General features: G+C 32.5%; 1 long non-coding RNA gene across 1 annotated transcript; it reads right to left on the reverse strand.

Annotated features, from left to right (window-relative positions):
* Window positions 1-1,425: 1,425 nt before the first annotated feature.
* On the reverse strand, window positions 1,426-2,337 carry LOC126978700 (uncharacterized). The gene is made up of 2 exons (XR_007732672.1): window positions 2,235-2,337; window positions 1,426-1,671 (listed from the first exon to the last, which is right to left on the reverse strand). It is a non-coding gene; the product is annotated as an uncharacterized LOC126978700 (long non-coding RNA).
* Window positions 2,338-17,250: the final 14,913 nt, after the last annotated feature.

Below are 17,250 nucleotides of genomic sequence, written 5' to 3' on the forward strand. Positions count from 1 at the left end.
ATATGTATATCGTTTTTAAACATTTCGTTGTCTTGCACTTATTGTACGAACTGTGCCTAGTTTGGGCAAAATAATTGTATCGTGAAAAAGGGCAAGTCAATCTTATAATTTTCATTATATTTTTTATTTTAAAGCGCATGATATATATTAGTTTAGAATTAGGTTATCAGTAAGATGGCACTCAAGTTGAGTTTAGTTATAGGCATCTTAATAATTCCTGCATAAAATAAACTCAAAAATCAATGCAAGATTTGTAAACCATTCCCGAAACATAAGAAAGGACTTTCTCATTTTGATAGACTCCTCAGTGCTACCAATCGTCCTTAACAAATAAAACCCTATACAAGATATATGCCACTATAGTAACATAATAGTAAATATTAATATTTAACGGACCGTTCGTGCTAAGCGATGCTCTTTACTTAATCATGAACAAGAATCTCAATCCAGATAAGAACAAAGTAACCAAAACACGTGAATTAAATTACCAAGGCGCTAAGTGTTCTCGATTCAATCCTCATTTAATCTTTTTCTAATTAAAACCTTTTTTGTGAGTAATTAGTGAAAAGACATGTTTAACGTTCATAACTTATCGTTCTTGAAGAATTTTCAATCAACATCTGCGTATTTACTGCTCTATGCCAATGATGATATTTTTTAATGTTTCTATTTATTCATATAGCTTTTTTCCGTGGAAAGTTTGCCAGGATAGTATTACTTGCAAAGTCATGAATCGGGTCACCGCTTCCCTGATATATATTTTTTTAGAAAATAAGAGACAAGACGAGCAGGACGTTCAGCTAATGGTAATTGATACACCCTACTCATTACAGTGCAGTGCTGCTCAGAATTCTTGAAAACCCCAAAAATTCTGAGCGGCACTACAACTGCGCTCGTCACCTTGAGACATACGATGTTAAGTCTCATTTGCCCAGTAATTTCACTAGCTACGGCGCCCTTCAGACCGAAACACATGCTTACACTATACCCATAATCTAGCCGGCAACCTGTGCTAAGGAGCCTCCCACTGATATTTGTTAGGAGAGTGATGGCTGGTCCATACGTCATATTCGTATACGAGCGCTGATTTGGGTGATGGCTTTCGTGTCACCGTGAGAACTGCTTTTGTAGGTAATAAAAAGGTTAACTTTACAATTTACTTCTTAAAACTAATCTCACATATTGTTACAATTTTCAGACGACGCATATACATAAACAGTTTATGTAACTTCCAGTTTTTTCTTTAATTAATTGTTGTTTACTTAACCAAGTAAATAATGAAACGATTGCATTTGTGATGCATAACCATTTCTCAATAAACCTAAACTTTACCGAAATGGTATCGCATAACTCTGAAATTCATAAGAGTCATTTCTTGGCCTAGACGAATAAATGGTATAATAAGATAAATGAATAGCATATTAATAATTATTAAAACATATATAATATCATTACTTCTGATATCAAGTCTATAATCTTCTGCACTCTATCACTCTTTGCTTTCATTAAATTATTTATCAATTTGTTGAAATCAGGGGATTCCTTAATCTTCTTTATCGCCATTCTTTTCATTTTAGCATCAAAATCAGCAAAGGCTTTATTACGCAAAGTATTTAATACCATCCCATTAACTTTCCTTCGCTCAAGTTCTACACCTTTTTCAGCATTTGTCTGAAATGTAAATAATTTTATAATTAAAATAAAAAAAACTTTATATAAATAAGGGAAGTCGGTAATCCACAGGCGTGTATAAGAATTCAACAACGCCCGTACATTAAAACAAAGTGACATACATATAGCGATATTAAGACGAAACTTGTTATGCACACTTAAATAATAAACCTCGCCTATTTTCATGCGATGCATTACAAAAAAAGTCTCTATCTAGACGTATAAATTATCTAATGTCACAATAATAGACATAGATAGGTTCAGACCACAAGACAGTCATTATTCAATCTACAAGGTACGAAATCATTTAAGCAGATGCTTTAGAATAAAAAGATGTTAATATAGCAAAAGATATTTATACCCACACAGTTTCTTATTAATCACTCAGATCACAATCAGTAAAATATTCGTAAAGAATTTTCAGAAAAGTTGAAATAAAAGTAATCAAAGTACTGGGTTGAAAAATTATCTATAACTCGAGTACTTAAAATCATTTTTCGATCATCAAGTTATGTTACTATTAGCACCGACCTATTCATTGTAAAGTATACCTAGTTACTTACTACAAATGGTAGAAACACCAAAAAAAATAAGACAGCACTTATTAACTGTGGCATGTCGAATGTGTGCTTTACAAATTCTGATCCAAACTCAACACAAACACTCTTATGTCACAAATGTCAACATACACGACATATTGAAAACGTAAATTATACAGAGAAACGCGTTAAGCGACGATGTTACCGAGAAAATGTAATTTTTACGCGTTGTTAACGATTTAATATATGAAGCTAATGTATCCAGTTGATGCCCAAATTTCTCTCGCTTTTTACCTGTATTATATTTTATTGGTACTCTTTTCGTATTTTATCATTCTGGTTTTGGCAAATGTCAATTTGATCCAGCTTATTATCCGTAAATGAACATTATTTTTGTCCTGTCTATATCCATAATGAAGCACCTTATGAAAACAGAAATGGGTTTATTAGACCTTAAGTCCGTGTCCTAATTGAGCCATGAAACAGGGCAACTAACTATTTTTTGTACTTATCTATTTTATTTTGTTTTTTCGGAATACATACAGTGCTTTAATTCTATTTTCACCTCTCCAGCACGAAAAGGGCGCTGTTTCTATGTGAAAACTCGCAGCAAAAAGCGTGAGGCAAAGTGATTTAAATTTCGAACCCCACGTGAGCATACATCCGGGAATTACTCCGCGTTAAAAAAATAAACAATGTGATCCGGTGCGTTCCGAAACTCATTTTAGCCTAGCGTATTATCTCATTGTCACAATAACTTATATGTTACTTATCGAAATTTAGCTTTATAAATTTTACTATTGCATTTTAAAGACTTAATATTTAAAATTAATACTAGTTAAGATTATTTTAATTGTTTCTCTTACCTATAACACTTTTCTCGCTAGTCGCGGTGACAAGTTGTATGTTTCACACGAGAGCAAATTTTTTTCTGTCTCGTGCCTTTACATCACTCACTACCTCAGTAGTCTATACTAGAATCACTCGCTACGTTCGTGATTCAATTCTAGACTACTTCGCCAATTCGTGATTTAAAGTCAGCACTCGCAGCGAAAAATAACTTTGCTGATTGTTGAACAAATAACTATCATCTAACAAATACAATGACAGAACAAATGTTTCCACATATAAAAGGCTATTGCTAGTTTGTAAATACGCTATATTCAACAGAATATCCAGCATTCAATCTTTGCTGTTTTGCTTAAAGCTATAATCATACTAAGGTTGTAACGAAATTATTCAAAAAAAAGTTATGTTTCTTAGAAATACATTAATAACACAACACGCTGTATATCATTGTTTTGAATCGATGTGATACAGGAAACAATTCGCATTGCATGAAATCTGATACCAGCTGAAGCAAAAGAAGAATAATCGAGTAATTAATATTTTGTTATGAGAAAAACTAACAAGACGCGAGAGATACGCCGTACATGAATTAATACAGCTTCGCAATTATGCGTGTCAATTTGAGACTTTGATGTATTGGTAGGCCAGTAATTTCGCCCATTTTTAGTAATTTAGCTATTGTGACCTTCAAACGGAAACACGTAAAGGGCACCGCTGTGGTACATACCTAGCTCGTATCCTGTGCAAGAAAGCCTCGATTAATGTATAGTTTGTCTAAAAACAAACAACAATAAAGCTTATTTTAATTTAGAGTTAAGAAATAAGACATATACATCTACTACGTTAATAATCCTTAAAATAACACACACACATGTAACCTTATTTTGTTTAATTTATATTCTAAATAGCTTAAAAGTATAGTAATTGTAAAATGCAATTTTTAAGACTCTCTATAGGCTTGGTATTAGTAAAATGTTTGTGTACTGGGCTATTAATAAGTAAATGAGACCTTCTCTGTTTGTGGTCGTGGTCAAAGAATAAGGGAAATTGGAAGAAATCCTGTCCGAAAGCAAATGATTTTATCTCGAGAGATGAATATTGCACTTAGAACCATGTCGCGTATTTCATTTCTTAACTAATTATTTAAAAAAGAATAGAGTGGTAAAATCGAACAACTACTAAAAATTTTACAATTGAGCAACATTTTAACAAACAAAATGGCCGTATTTATGCTCAAAGCTTTAAGGAAACTTCGCAATTAGTCCACAGAATGCAATGTGGGCACTATCCGGCATCAGTGATGGTTTGATGGGGTATTAGCTATGAAGAAGTGACTAAGCCATATTTTTGTGAAAAATCAAATAGATAACAACATCTTGATCAAAAAAATAAAACAGCGCAATCACATGAAATAAAGTGATGAAAGTGAAAACATGTGATTTTTCTGAAGTATAAAAAAACGATATAATTCTCCAAAAATCTATAACTAAAATCAATTTTTTAAACCTATTTGTATTGTATTTTATTATTGGCGAAACAATTTCAGAGACGGAAAGAGAGTTAGCACTAAAATACTGCCATATGCTTCACCAGTAAAGATATCTTGCAGTGGAATTAAATGGGATTGTACTCTAACAAACTACGTACTTCCCATTATAAATGATTTCGCTCTGATTTCAACATGTGAAGATCCAAGATGATCAGAATTTTTCCATTTCCTTGATCACATAAATTTAATGAATTTTCTATATTTCTCGAAAAATGCACTTTCATTATCCTAATATACTTAGTCTGGCCATAAATACTGTTACAATTAAAAATAAACAAAATATTACATTTGAATTTGGCTCCGACCTTTTATAATATGATACGTACATTATTTTGCAATATTAAAATGGAGCGAGGTGATAAAGAGAACCGAATCGCAGTGATTGCATTACACAAAGTAGGTATGGAGCCAAATGCAATTCTAAAAACTCTCCATTCGATTGGTATTAGTAAAATATTTATGTAACGGGCTATTAATAGGTACAATGAGACCTCCACTGTTTGTGACATAAAAAATCTGGCCGTTCACGTAGTTTTCGAACGAATAGGTGGTCAAAGCAGAAACGGAAAGAATTCGAAGAAATCTTGTCTGAAAGCACAAGATTTTATCTGGGGAGATGACGATAGCACCTAGGTGCTATGTCCCTAGAGATATCTGGCGTATTTGAAAAGATTACTTAGAACTCACAGCTATAAGAGACGTACTGCGGGCCTACCATGAACTATTATTGCGATTCAATTGACAACCTAAAATGAACTGCTTTGCTATTTCGTACCACGACGTGATTAGAGCTTTCTAATTTAGGCTGACGTCAAATCAACTGATTAAATCGCAAAGATGTCAATTAAATCGCAAACTGATTAAGTTCGTTCATTCATTCGTACCATGAGGTAATATTTCAAACTAAACTGGATAGCTTATGTGTCAAAGTGAGCGATTCGAAAAATGTTGCTATAAAAAAATAGTGAAAACATATATGGGAATGTATGTATGTAAACATGTATGGGAAATTTTATTGATGAAAGACGAGATGAGAATACTTAATTGGACTTTTTTGTAAAACAAAATACTGAAAACGAAAATACTAAAGACGAGGCAGTAAGGGCCCGCGCTATAGCATGATTTTAAAAAAAATGTACTCTGTGATCCTGTCAAATCAAATATCAATGGAGGTGCGTTCATAGCTCGTTTTTTATATTTAATTTGTAATTCAAAGAACTATATTTATTTATATTACTATTATTTAATAAGCACAAAAAGGGCTTAATGTTTTATAAATTCACGCTATGAAGCGCAATTTTAAAATGCATTTTTAGTATTTTTTACGCAAAAAAACCACTAACCTCATACCATTTTAGGTTTCGAAACGTAACGCATATGGTTTTGAAAAGAGAGACAAACTTATGCAACGACTGTAGAGCGTCATCTCTTTCTCACACCGCGGACCATAGATAAATTTATTTCGTTCATAAGCGATCCAAACACCATTCAATAAAAGGCACTTCATAGTACGAATACGTAACACCAAGTTCAATAACCAAGAATGGTCCTTCCAGTAAGACTCAGCGCCGGATCATCATAAAGCTCTGTCTACGCAGTCTTGGTTGGAAACGAACGTTTCAGAGTTCATAAGAGCTAAAGACTGCCTGTCATCTAGTCCCGACCTTAACCCGCTGGATTATGGTTTATGGCCAGTTTGAGAGAGTGTGGCTTGCTCTAAACGTCAGCATAATTTGGAGTCCCTAAAAAAGTCAGTACGATTGGCAGTGAAGAATTTTCACATGGAAAGTGTGCTATTAATAACTGGCTTCAACGTTGAAAGACTGTATTGCAGTCAATGGAGACCAATTCGAATAACCTTTTTCTATTTTAAATTGTTTTATATTTATATATTAAAATAACACACTGTAAAAGTTTTAATTGTGATTTGCAATAGAAAATGTTAAATGAATCTTTAATGAAAATAATATCTATAAATAGTATCGATGCCTGATAAAAATTTGAGCATCCTCCCGTATTGTTACCTGTGTAAAAAGGGCAGTGTCATCAGTATAGACATAAACATTAACATTTTTAAGAGCTACAATGCACATATCATTGAAATATATTAGGAATAATGTTGGTCCGAGGACGTTACTCTGAGGTAAGCCATACGAAAAAATCACTTCATCAATGATATGATCACTTGTGCGTACTTGTTGCGTGCGATTATATAGGTAACTTTCAAATGCTTTGGACAAGTAATAATGCTGATGGTTTTATGTATACAGTTATAGTTTAAAATAAATGAATTTGTGAGCGCCAGTATAGCATCCTCTGTAATTTACCAAATTGGTTATCAGAAAGTATCGAATATGAATCAAGGTGTTTTATTAAGCGAGAATTTTAGAAAGTGTTGTTAATATAAAAATAGGTCTGTAATTGCTGACATTGTCTCTATCTCCGGTCTTATGAATAGGGTCCGTTGTACACCCTATTCATAAGAGCTCTTTTGAATACCCGAGGGGAAGTCCCCAATGATAAACAAAAGTTATAAATGTATATCAAAGACGTGTTGTATACATATCATTTAGTCTGTCACAGCAATCTGATAGCGGAACGGCAAAAGTGTGCTTAGAGACAATGTAAGCACACTTCTCTAATTAGTCGTGTGTCAACTGTGAGTCAATCACCAAGTCTAAGTGTGCTATAGAAAAGTGCTCAAATCACCGGTAAGTTTATTTTATATGAGACGGGGTTGGCAAAAGCTGAAATAATATAGTAAAAAGAATATTTTTTTATTAAATATGGCACAATTATTAAGAAGTATTCACATCCCTTTCTCTCCCGCTATTCATATGAGACAGATAAAAGGTCGAATCCTATAGAGTCGCTCTATTTTTAAAGGCCCAGTCAACAATGATTAACAATATTCTGTCTTTTCAACAGAAAGTCATTACCAGTGAATGTGAACGGCTTACAAGAACGTGAACAATTACAAACAAGTGCTATTTAGACGGTATCACAGACGTATCGTAACCTAGTCATAATTGATACTTATTTACACCGCAATCTGATAACTTAATCTTGTTCAGCTGTTCCGTACACGAGAAAATGAAACAGAATTGGAGACAGTTTGTGAATTTGAGGAATATATTTCGTTAAATTATATTATAATGTTATTATGCAGTATGAATTGGTATAATATTAAAGTGGGAGACGCGGGTTTGAAGTATTATTTTTAAATTTTGGTTCAAAATAAATTGATCTGCACTTTCGCTTAGGGATCAATTTCAAATTTTCAGCCTCTGTCCATCATATAAACTTTGACTTGGCCTTAATTTCACATATATAATTATTTTATTGTTTTTCAAATCATACTAGTAAATGATAATCTTTAAAAATAAGAGGCATACCATTAGTAAAATTTACAAAAACTTATAATATTAATCAAACATCAACTTTATATTAAAATTAAACCAGTAATCTAAATAAATATTATAAAAAGGTAAAGTTTGTGACGTTGTAGTCTCTTGATCTACGGAACCAATTTTAAAAATTCTAATACCAACAGAAAGTTATTTAATTTGAGAGTGTGATAGTCTATATAATAATTCTATTGCGTTAATGGAAACTGACTACCAGGAAGTCGAACGAATTATTATGAGATTACGAAATTGTGTCATAAGATACATAATAGCTTTAAGGGTAAATGTATACACTTTTATAATAAAGCCACTGTTCCGGCATTATCTATTAATAAATTTAAATGTTTTATCAAATAAATGGCCCTGTCGTAAATCTATTACTCCATAGTATGTATATATAAGAATGAATATATATGTGTATAACATGAATATATAAGTGATCGGACAGCCTGGGACTAGATTATAATTATTTTATAGCGATAAAAATGACTGTACAATATTATATATTTTTATTGAAAAGAGCGCAAAAATAATGCTGGGAGAGTTTCTTGCGCCGCGCCGCTTCTTCTCTCTCAGAGCGCCATTTGTTTCCCAAGCGGTAATAGTATCTAGTATATTAGAAATGACATCAAAAAGAATTATAAAGGTATCAATTTTCATTCACGTCATACGAAAACAAAGCCAAAATATGGCACATGCTTTGAATAATACATGTCTAAACTTACACCGTAATAAGCTTCAACTGCCACATCTATACATTTCTGCGTTCACTCCAGTTGCTTAAATTATTATTGGTCAATGGGCAGCAATGTAAACATTTTTTTTAGTGAAGCTGTGTATTTTTTTATGAAAATAAGAGACGGAGGCCAGAAGTTCAGTTAATGGTTATTGATACGCCCTACCAATTACATTTCAGCGCATCTCAGGATTCTTGAAAAACACAAAAATTCTGAGCGGCTCTACAATTGCGCTCGTCTCCTTACGACATAAGATGTTAATTCTCATTTGCCCAGTAACATCACTAACTACGGCGCCCGTCAGAACGAAAAACAGCGATGTTTACATATATGTATAGAATGTCATTGTTTACACATGTTATGTTGAATTTAGAACCCGATATGGACAGTGATATCAGTGGAGTAGCAGCTATGTGATTTTACGTTTGTCAGTCTATCCCTATTTCTGCGCAAGATCTGTTCAGTCGGAGGTTTTTTACGTTTTATTAAAAAAAATCACCCTCATATTATAAAGGCGAAAGGCGAATAAATTGATTCGGTAAACTAGTTATGAAAATGTTAAGTTCCCTGAAATAAATTTAATTTGTAAATTGTATTTAGGTTTCAACTATAAAGCAAATTGTAAACGATTTCACATTAAAAGTGACTTCCGTCGCCTCCATTAAAGTGTGAATTCAATTATATCTTCACTTTAGTGGTGTGGAAATCATGAAATTAGAGCTTCAAACGACCGACGACCAAACGAACGCCATTAGATGTCCTAGTGTATAATATTATATATTTACTAGCTGACCCAGCAAACGTTGTATTGCCGATATTAAAATCGCGATACAAAAGTAACTGTTGATCGTAGATGGGTGAAAATTTGAAGTTGTATGTATTTATTAATGCTGACTCATAATCAAACAAATTTAAAAAAAAGTCAAAAGAATAAAAAAAAAATTCGTGTATTCTTTTTCATTCATCCCCCTTAACATTTAGGGGGATGAAAAATAGATGTTGTCCGATTCTCAGACCTACCCAATATGCCACAATTTCATGAGAATCAGTCAAGCCGTTTCGGAGGAGGTCTGTCCAGCACACCGTGACACGAGAATTTTATATATTAGATATTATGACGTTACAAAAATGAAGTCGTTAGCTTTTTTTTATTTACAATTATACCAGTGAATGCGGCTGATGTCTCAGATAGCATTTAGTATCGAAGTAAAGTATTTTCATTATTTCAATTAATTAACAGACTATAGAAGTAAAAATATTTAATTTTAAAACTTTATCTGTGTTAAATACGACAAGCCGTCAAAATGCGGTCAGCCGTAAAAACTGTCTGTAGCAGTCAATTTAAAAATTCTTTTTTGTATTATCTATGATGTTTTAGTAACTATTCTATTACTAATTAGTAACTATGAAGTATGTTTTAGTTATAAAAAATTACTACATTCATTAGTAATAATCGAAATGTAATCTGTAGGTAAATCTAAAAAAATCATAAAAAATGCATGTCATGCCCTACTTTATACAAAATTACGCAGTATCTATTGTATATGTTATTTAAAAAAGCGCTAGCTTGTTTAAAAACAAAATCGTCAACGTTCGTTTTTATAAACAAACCCAAACACTTGAACAGCAATAAATTAAATTGTAACCCGAGCCCGTTGCGTCATGCGGTGACCTTGGCGTCTCTTGTCCTTATAGATATCATATATATCTATATACATATCCACCAATGCCACTTGGACGATTAAGTAAAAAAATATTAATGCAAAAGTCGCTTAATTAATATGAATTCTTTTTAAAGAATTACCATTAGTATACTTACACGGCAAAACAAGTATTAAATTATAATCACAGAGTCAAAGATAAACAGATAACTAACTATATGTTATGAGGACTAAACTAATGTGGATTTATTAGGATTTGATTGACCCATTCCAATAAAGCCTGTATATTAAATATTAATTTAATACAATTTCTTGTAGCAAAACTTGTAGAATATTATAATATTTTGATATAAATATACAGTTTTGGTTACATTTTAAAAGCACTATGGATGTATAATCAACAAAACCACCTTCTGAATACCTATATTTTTTTTTCTTTTAATTTGGACAAAAGAACCTACGAGTCCTATCTGATCCTATCGAGTAATCACCTCCGCAAACTTTATCGTGGAACGCCAGAGCTCTCACTGCGCGCTTTATTAAAGAAGATATTCATTTTTTAAGGAAGAGGAGGACAATCGAGCATACAAACAAATAAACAAACAAAAATATTTTTATTTCGTAGGTAAATTGCATTACACTTACATTTTTCAAGGCAGGAGGAGAGGCAGGCAAGGAAGGCAGATTTCCTTAGAGAAGAACGAGCAGGAAACTCTAAGATAGCTCTTTACAAAACTGAATGATATTACAGATTCTTATTTTCAAATTCATTTTACAAATCATTTCAATTACAATATATGCAAAGTGATGCAACAAAATAAACAAATGTCAATTACTAAGTGCCTTACACGAGTAACTAAAAAAATATGTAAATTAATAAGTAAAACCATAGTTATAGTTATTGAGTACATGCTTAAAGTACAATACAGTAGATGTCAATCCACACATACCGTAAATAAAATAAATGCATTATGCGAGCATTTTATTAGGTATTTTGTATAAAAAATATATTAAAGTGTGATTGAAAAAAATACAGAAAAAAAAAAGAAAAAGAAACATACATCTGATTTCCCGGTGACCACAGATTTCACGCAAGGACCTTAAGGATCACCTGATGGTATCAGCGTGATCACCACGTACATTCGAATTTGAAAACCAAAAGAACATTGGTACGTGGCGGACAAAGATTGAACTGGCGGCTCCAAGGTGAGAGGTTCTTACCTATTGCGCCACCAACGCTTATTAAATACTCATGTCGTACCGTCCTGAAAACACCGCGAAAGGAAGCTCATTCCATGGATTGGTTGTACATGAACCAAATATATTTGAAGAACACACTGTGTAGGAACACCAGACTCCGGATGGTGAGGACAATATACATATTTGTGGCGTGTCGGCAAAGGTGGAATTTAGTGGCAGTTTCCTGCCACTAACGGTAAAATAGCTCTTTTGAACACTCCCCGTGTTAAATTTGATAGAAGAAACACACCGAAACAACATGTCTTCGGAATACCAAGTAAGTAGATCCCTGAAAGTTCTATCGGCTTAATTTTTTTTGTTCAAGTTTTGTGCCTTCTTAAAAATCCGAGCAATACTCGGTCGTCCAGGTACAAGTCATTAAAGGGAGTTATCATCATTATCATCAATAAAGACTATTGCGCAGCTTCTATTGGTAGTAAAATAAAATCTGGCGCGACTTAGGAATAAAACTCAAACGTAAATCCTATATGGCAGTTTGTGAATAAACTGCAAAACATTCCAAATTCCAAGAATTATAAGATGCAAAGTTTCACTATCAAAGTTTTACAATCTGCTTAGGCTCTCTTTACTACCTGCAAATGTTATAACTTATAACTTATCACGCTGCCTTCAAAAGTTTCATCTAAAAATTTATTTTAACAGCTTTGTAGGGTTATGGAGATTTAATATGAAAAGTTTGTTGCTTATTAAATTATCTTGACTCCACTATGTTGCGCCAGTTTTACGAAGAAAATTTTATTCCAGTTAAAAATAAAACGTTGATGAATTTCACATTTTAAATAATTTGAACTCTGGTTTATATTATAATACTGTTACGAAAACAATTTCATAATTTTGAATTATTTTTCATAATATGACTTATAATATACTTGTTCTTGGCTTTTATCAATTTACAAGTCACGTTATGTGACATCGTTCAGACTTACTGTGATAATAATCTATACATATAAATAAAATTGGAGTGTCTGTAAGTGTGTCTGTAGTTTGTCATATTGAAATAACCGTTTTTTTACTACATGTATATAAATATAAATACGGTACATAAACCTTAATAACATTTTTCTGTCTGTTTGTTCCGGCTAATCTCTGAAATGGCTGGACCTATTTTGAAGGGACTTTTATTGGCAGGTAGCTGATGTAATAAGGAGTAACTTAGGTTACGTTTATTTTACAAAAAATCTTTTATTTTAGGTCAGCTAGTAAATTATAAGGAGATAAAATAAAACAGCTGTGATTTTTTACCCTCAAAGTTTTGGAAACTTACAATTTTCAAGGATTATTTGTACGTAATGTGGCACGGTTTTTTCTTTTTATATTGAGTAAACTGTACAAGGTTTTTTAATTAAATTCACTTACTAATATACGGCCTAACAATTCATAAACGAGCAAAAGTATCAACTCAGTCACACTTGAACCATTATAGCGTCACTTTTTATTATTACGATCTGAAATAACTTCAATACTGCCTTTGCATGGGGAGCAATCATGTCAACTAAGATAATGGATGGGTCTCCGCTGCGCTCCAACTAGATACCGCAGGTGTAGTCGCAAAGTGCGGCAACTAATACTACGCCCAAGTGGGCGTATTCGAGCTAGTATCGAACAATGCGTGACGAATAAGTACTGTTCTTAGGTACTGCGGTACCTAGTTGGAGCGCAGCGGAGACCAATCCTTAATATAAGCATGTGAATGTTGTTTTCACATTATGTCTGATGCGCAACTTTGAAAATAAATATGCAAGTATTAAATATTAATAATTTATTGCAGCCCAGAGAACGTAAAATCGACTAGGAAAACAATGTGTTCCAGCAAAGCTACCTACACACTTCCTCTCCGGAAGAATTTTCAATAGTTGAGCTGCCTTTCCAACGAGAGCGTAGGCTATTTCAAAATAATACATACAAATGGAAAAATGCAAACTCTTAACTTTAAAAAAATGTTGTTGTATAAGTATTGAAAAATATGCACTCCTACATAGTACATTGTTTCTGCTCGGAACAAACTAGCAATAAATGTCAGATGGAACATTGACACGGTTCGACCTATTTACATCTGAACGCAACAGCTTGGAATTCGATGCAAACGAAAATATTGCGATAACACCAAATAATTAAATAACATTTTAATATTTTGAATTGTGCCGCTCATTAGTTTTAACATATTTCGAACGTATTATGTTAACATTATAACGCAACTACGGTGAAGAATAATAACTGATTATGATTTTAAACGGCATATTATGGTTAGAGATAAAGTATATTCTCATTTTATATGAAAACTCAGCACTTTTATTCAATGTTTAATTATAGTATTTATATTCAAATTATACAAATATTATTATTCAAAATAGGATGTGACATCACTTATTGGAAGTCAAAAACTACCACCCATTCCAAAATGAATGCTGAAAAGAACGGGCGCAACAAACTCAGCGGGCTTATTTTTTCATCGAAAAAATATGTTTACAAAGTAGTAGTGTACAATTAAACTTATTATTTAATACCCTGACTCACTCACTGAGTCACTCCATTCCCAATCTGTGGTCATTAGGAAAGCCATTTATGTTATAGTAACCTTTACCACACAAACGTTTCTTAACAATTCTTTTGAATAATGTAATACTTTTGTTTTGAACATTTTCTGGGATCTTGTTGTAAAAGCATATACATCGCCCCACAAAAGACTTACTAACTCGACTTAGCCCCGAGTAGTAGGCATTATATAAAATTTTCTTCAATGACTTTTCATACCTGTATGTAGTGTCATCCCGTTGCTGGAGAAATTTTGGGACTTCTGATCAGAAAAAGGTTACAAGTACTTTTGACAGTCCTCAGTAAAGAGATCGAACCAAATGGAAAAATTTAAGGTCCCAGACTCGCAATTTCTCTTTCTGCTAAGTGGCTTAAGATGTGTATTGTATAGCGTTTTGGGGATGAATGGCTTTCCCCTAACATCTCGTTTAAATCTTATCAGTTATTGATAGACTAAAATTTCACCAAACACCTAGCATCCAGGGAGTCTCCATCCATTTTACCAGATTATGGATACCACAACGGCGCCTATTCCTGCCGTGAAATAGTAATTACTGTGTTTCGTTCAGAAGCAGAGCTGCCAATATATTAAACCAGTATAGTGTTTGGAATAAACCCATAATTTTTATCGATAATTAACTATAATATTTTTTTTTTTTAATATTCTTATATCGACAGTTACATGTCATAATAAATGTGGTCTAATTTTAAGGTTTAGTGTTCCCTTTGTTAATTTTAGTATCGATACGTTTTAGCTATATCAAAGAAATAATGCAATTTATTTAACTAATATTTGTTTAATAGTTTTCTTTTGCATGTCTTTTTTTTTTTTCAGGTGTTTCAATTAATATTTTTGAAGTTGTAACTCAAATAAATCAACCCTAATTTTTAGGTTTCAAATGATTTTTTGCACAATATCGATATACAATATAACAAAAATGGAATTCAAAGGTTAATAAACTTAGTAACTATTTTATTTTCAATAACATATAAAACAAATGTTTAAATGCCATAATAAACAACTATGTAATAACATATTTTAATTAAACAGTTATACAAAATATCCACAATCGATAAAAAAAGTGTATGTGTAAGTGATAATGTCTGCCTCAAATGTGGATATTTGGAAACAAACATTGTATTTTTAAGTGTTTGCTAGAAAATGTCGTGATTCAGTAGTTTCCCACTAAGGCAGCACAATCCTGGCGTTTCTCCGGAAAATACTTGCAAACAACGTCCATTGACCCAATGTGAAAGCTAGTATGCAAACGGTAATCAGTACTGCAATCGTATCGAAACGCTGCTCGATTCAAATCAGTACTTCATAAATTTCTTCTTGTGCGTCAAAAATTATCTAGTTGTTGATCTCTGAGGTTTACTGGCTTCCTCGCTTTGCTCTTGTGATTCAGAAACACAACGTCGAGCCCATACTAACGCTTTTGCCTGCAATTTCTTGTTCTTCGTCAGTACAATTCGCAATGTTTCGAATCCTAGTTGCATTACGTCTATGTCGGGAAAGATGGCACAATAAGCTAATAGAAACTCGAAACAAACACACCCACCCAATGACATTCTTTACATAAGAACGTCATTGCATCCACCAGTCAACTTGAATAACATGACGTGCACTGTCAGTTGTATTTTATTACTCATGTAGCGTGAAACTAACAAAAAACTTCATTGATTTCTTTCTATTCTTGAGATGTCTTGAAAATGTCAATCCATATAAAATGTATGAAAAAATAAATGTTTTTAGAATAATATTTTTTTCTGATTTTATCGATATTTTATTACTTATTATCCTATTCCGGACTAAGAGAAACCCAAAAAATCAAACAACAGAAAAATTGGTCTAGCTGTTCTTGAGTTATAAATGGTGTAACTAACACGACTTTGTTTTATATATATAGATGAATAAATGACATGTTACACGACACTCAAACCAAAACAAATAAAAGAGTCGTATATATGTTAGAGCAAGACAGCGTTTGCCACCATTGTTTTAGTACGCGTTTCGTACAGCTTCAAGTCCACAGAACAGTTTAAATGTCTTATACCTGTTCTGTGTTCAATTCTAATGGACCAGTACAAAGAGAGTTAATAATGTCTCTCAAAAATTTTAATAATTTAACAAATTATTTCTAATTACTCAGTTTCTTTTTAAAGTGAAACTTTTATTTCTCATTACTTTCTTTTTATGTCATCAAACTGAGCCAGATACAAATAAATTAGATTAGCGACCGGGGATGATTCTTTACAATCAGACTGAAAAGTTCACGGCTAGCGTTAAAATATTACTGCATACATCGCGGTAATGAGGTCTCCCCCAAACTTCATAGACGAGTTTCATTTGGAGTTGCGTTTGGCATTAGGCACTACCAACATACATTATCCATAACTATAAATATATATAAAATATAGAACCATAACTTTATAACCATTAAGTTGAATGTTTTTATGATATTTCTTTGAAATTGCTCTTTTTCAACTTAAATTTCAACGTTTGATTGCAATCGCAATCAAACTCCTAGCAGTCGAGTGACCGTAGAGGAGCTATTTATTGACTGTACATTTGATTCAATATTGTCCTTTATTGCAGTAGTGAATTATGACACTTCTATTAACTTTATCACACTTGTATTTATACGTATATTAACTTTAATATATAAGGTTATTTACTCAATAAATTATTATTAAGAGTGAAATGTCTCCTTAAATACGCCATTAAATTGTATGATGTTAGATTCTTAAGGTTTCTTAAATAATTTGTTTTAGTTCTTCCTTTAGGGGCAACGAAAAACTCCATTAGCATAATAATCGGGTATGGCTTTGATCCCGATATTGTTGATCCTTTATGCATTCAAACGAGACTCAGTTGCTTAAATTAAAGCGACTCTTATTATACATTCGATTGGCCTCAGATTCTTAAAAGTGGAATATAAATCTATGACGCTTAACTCAAACAAACAACAAACTATCATTCGAAAAACTATTACGATATTGTCTTATACAGGTATGCAACACAATCTTAGCCTTTTTAATTAA

This window comes from Leptidea sinapis, chromosome Z, assembly GCF_905404315.1.
Source record: "Leptidea sinapis chromosome Z, ilLepSina1.1, whole genome shotgun sequence".
Taxonomy (NCBI): domain Eukaryota; kingdom Metazoa; phylum Arthropoda; class Insecta; order Lepidoptera; family Pieridae; genus Leptidea; species Leptidea sinapis.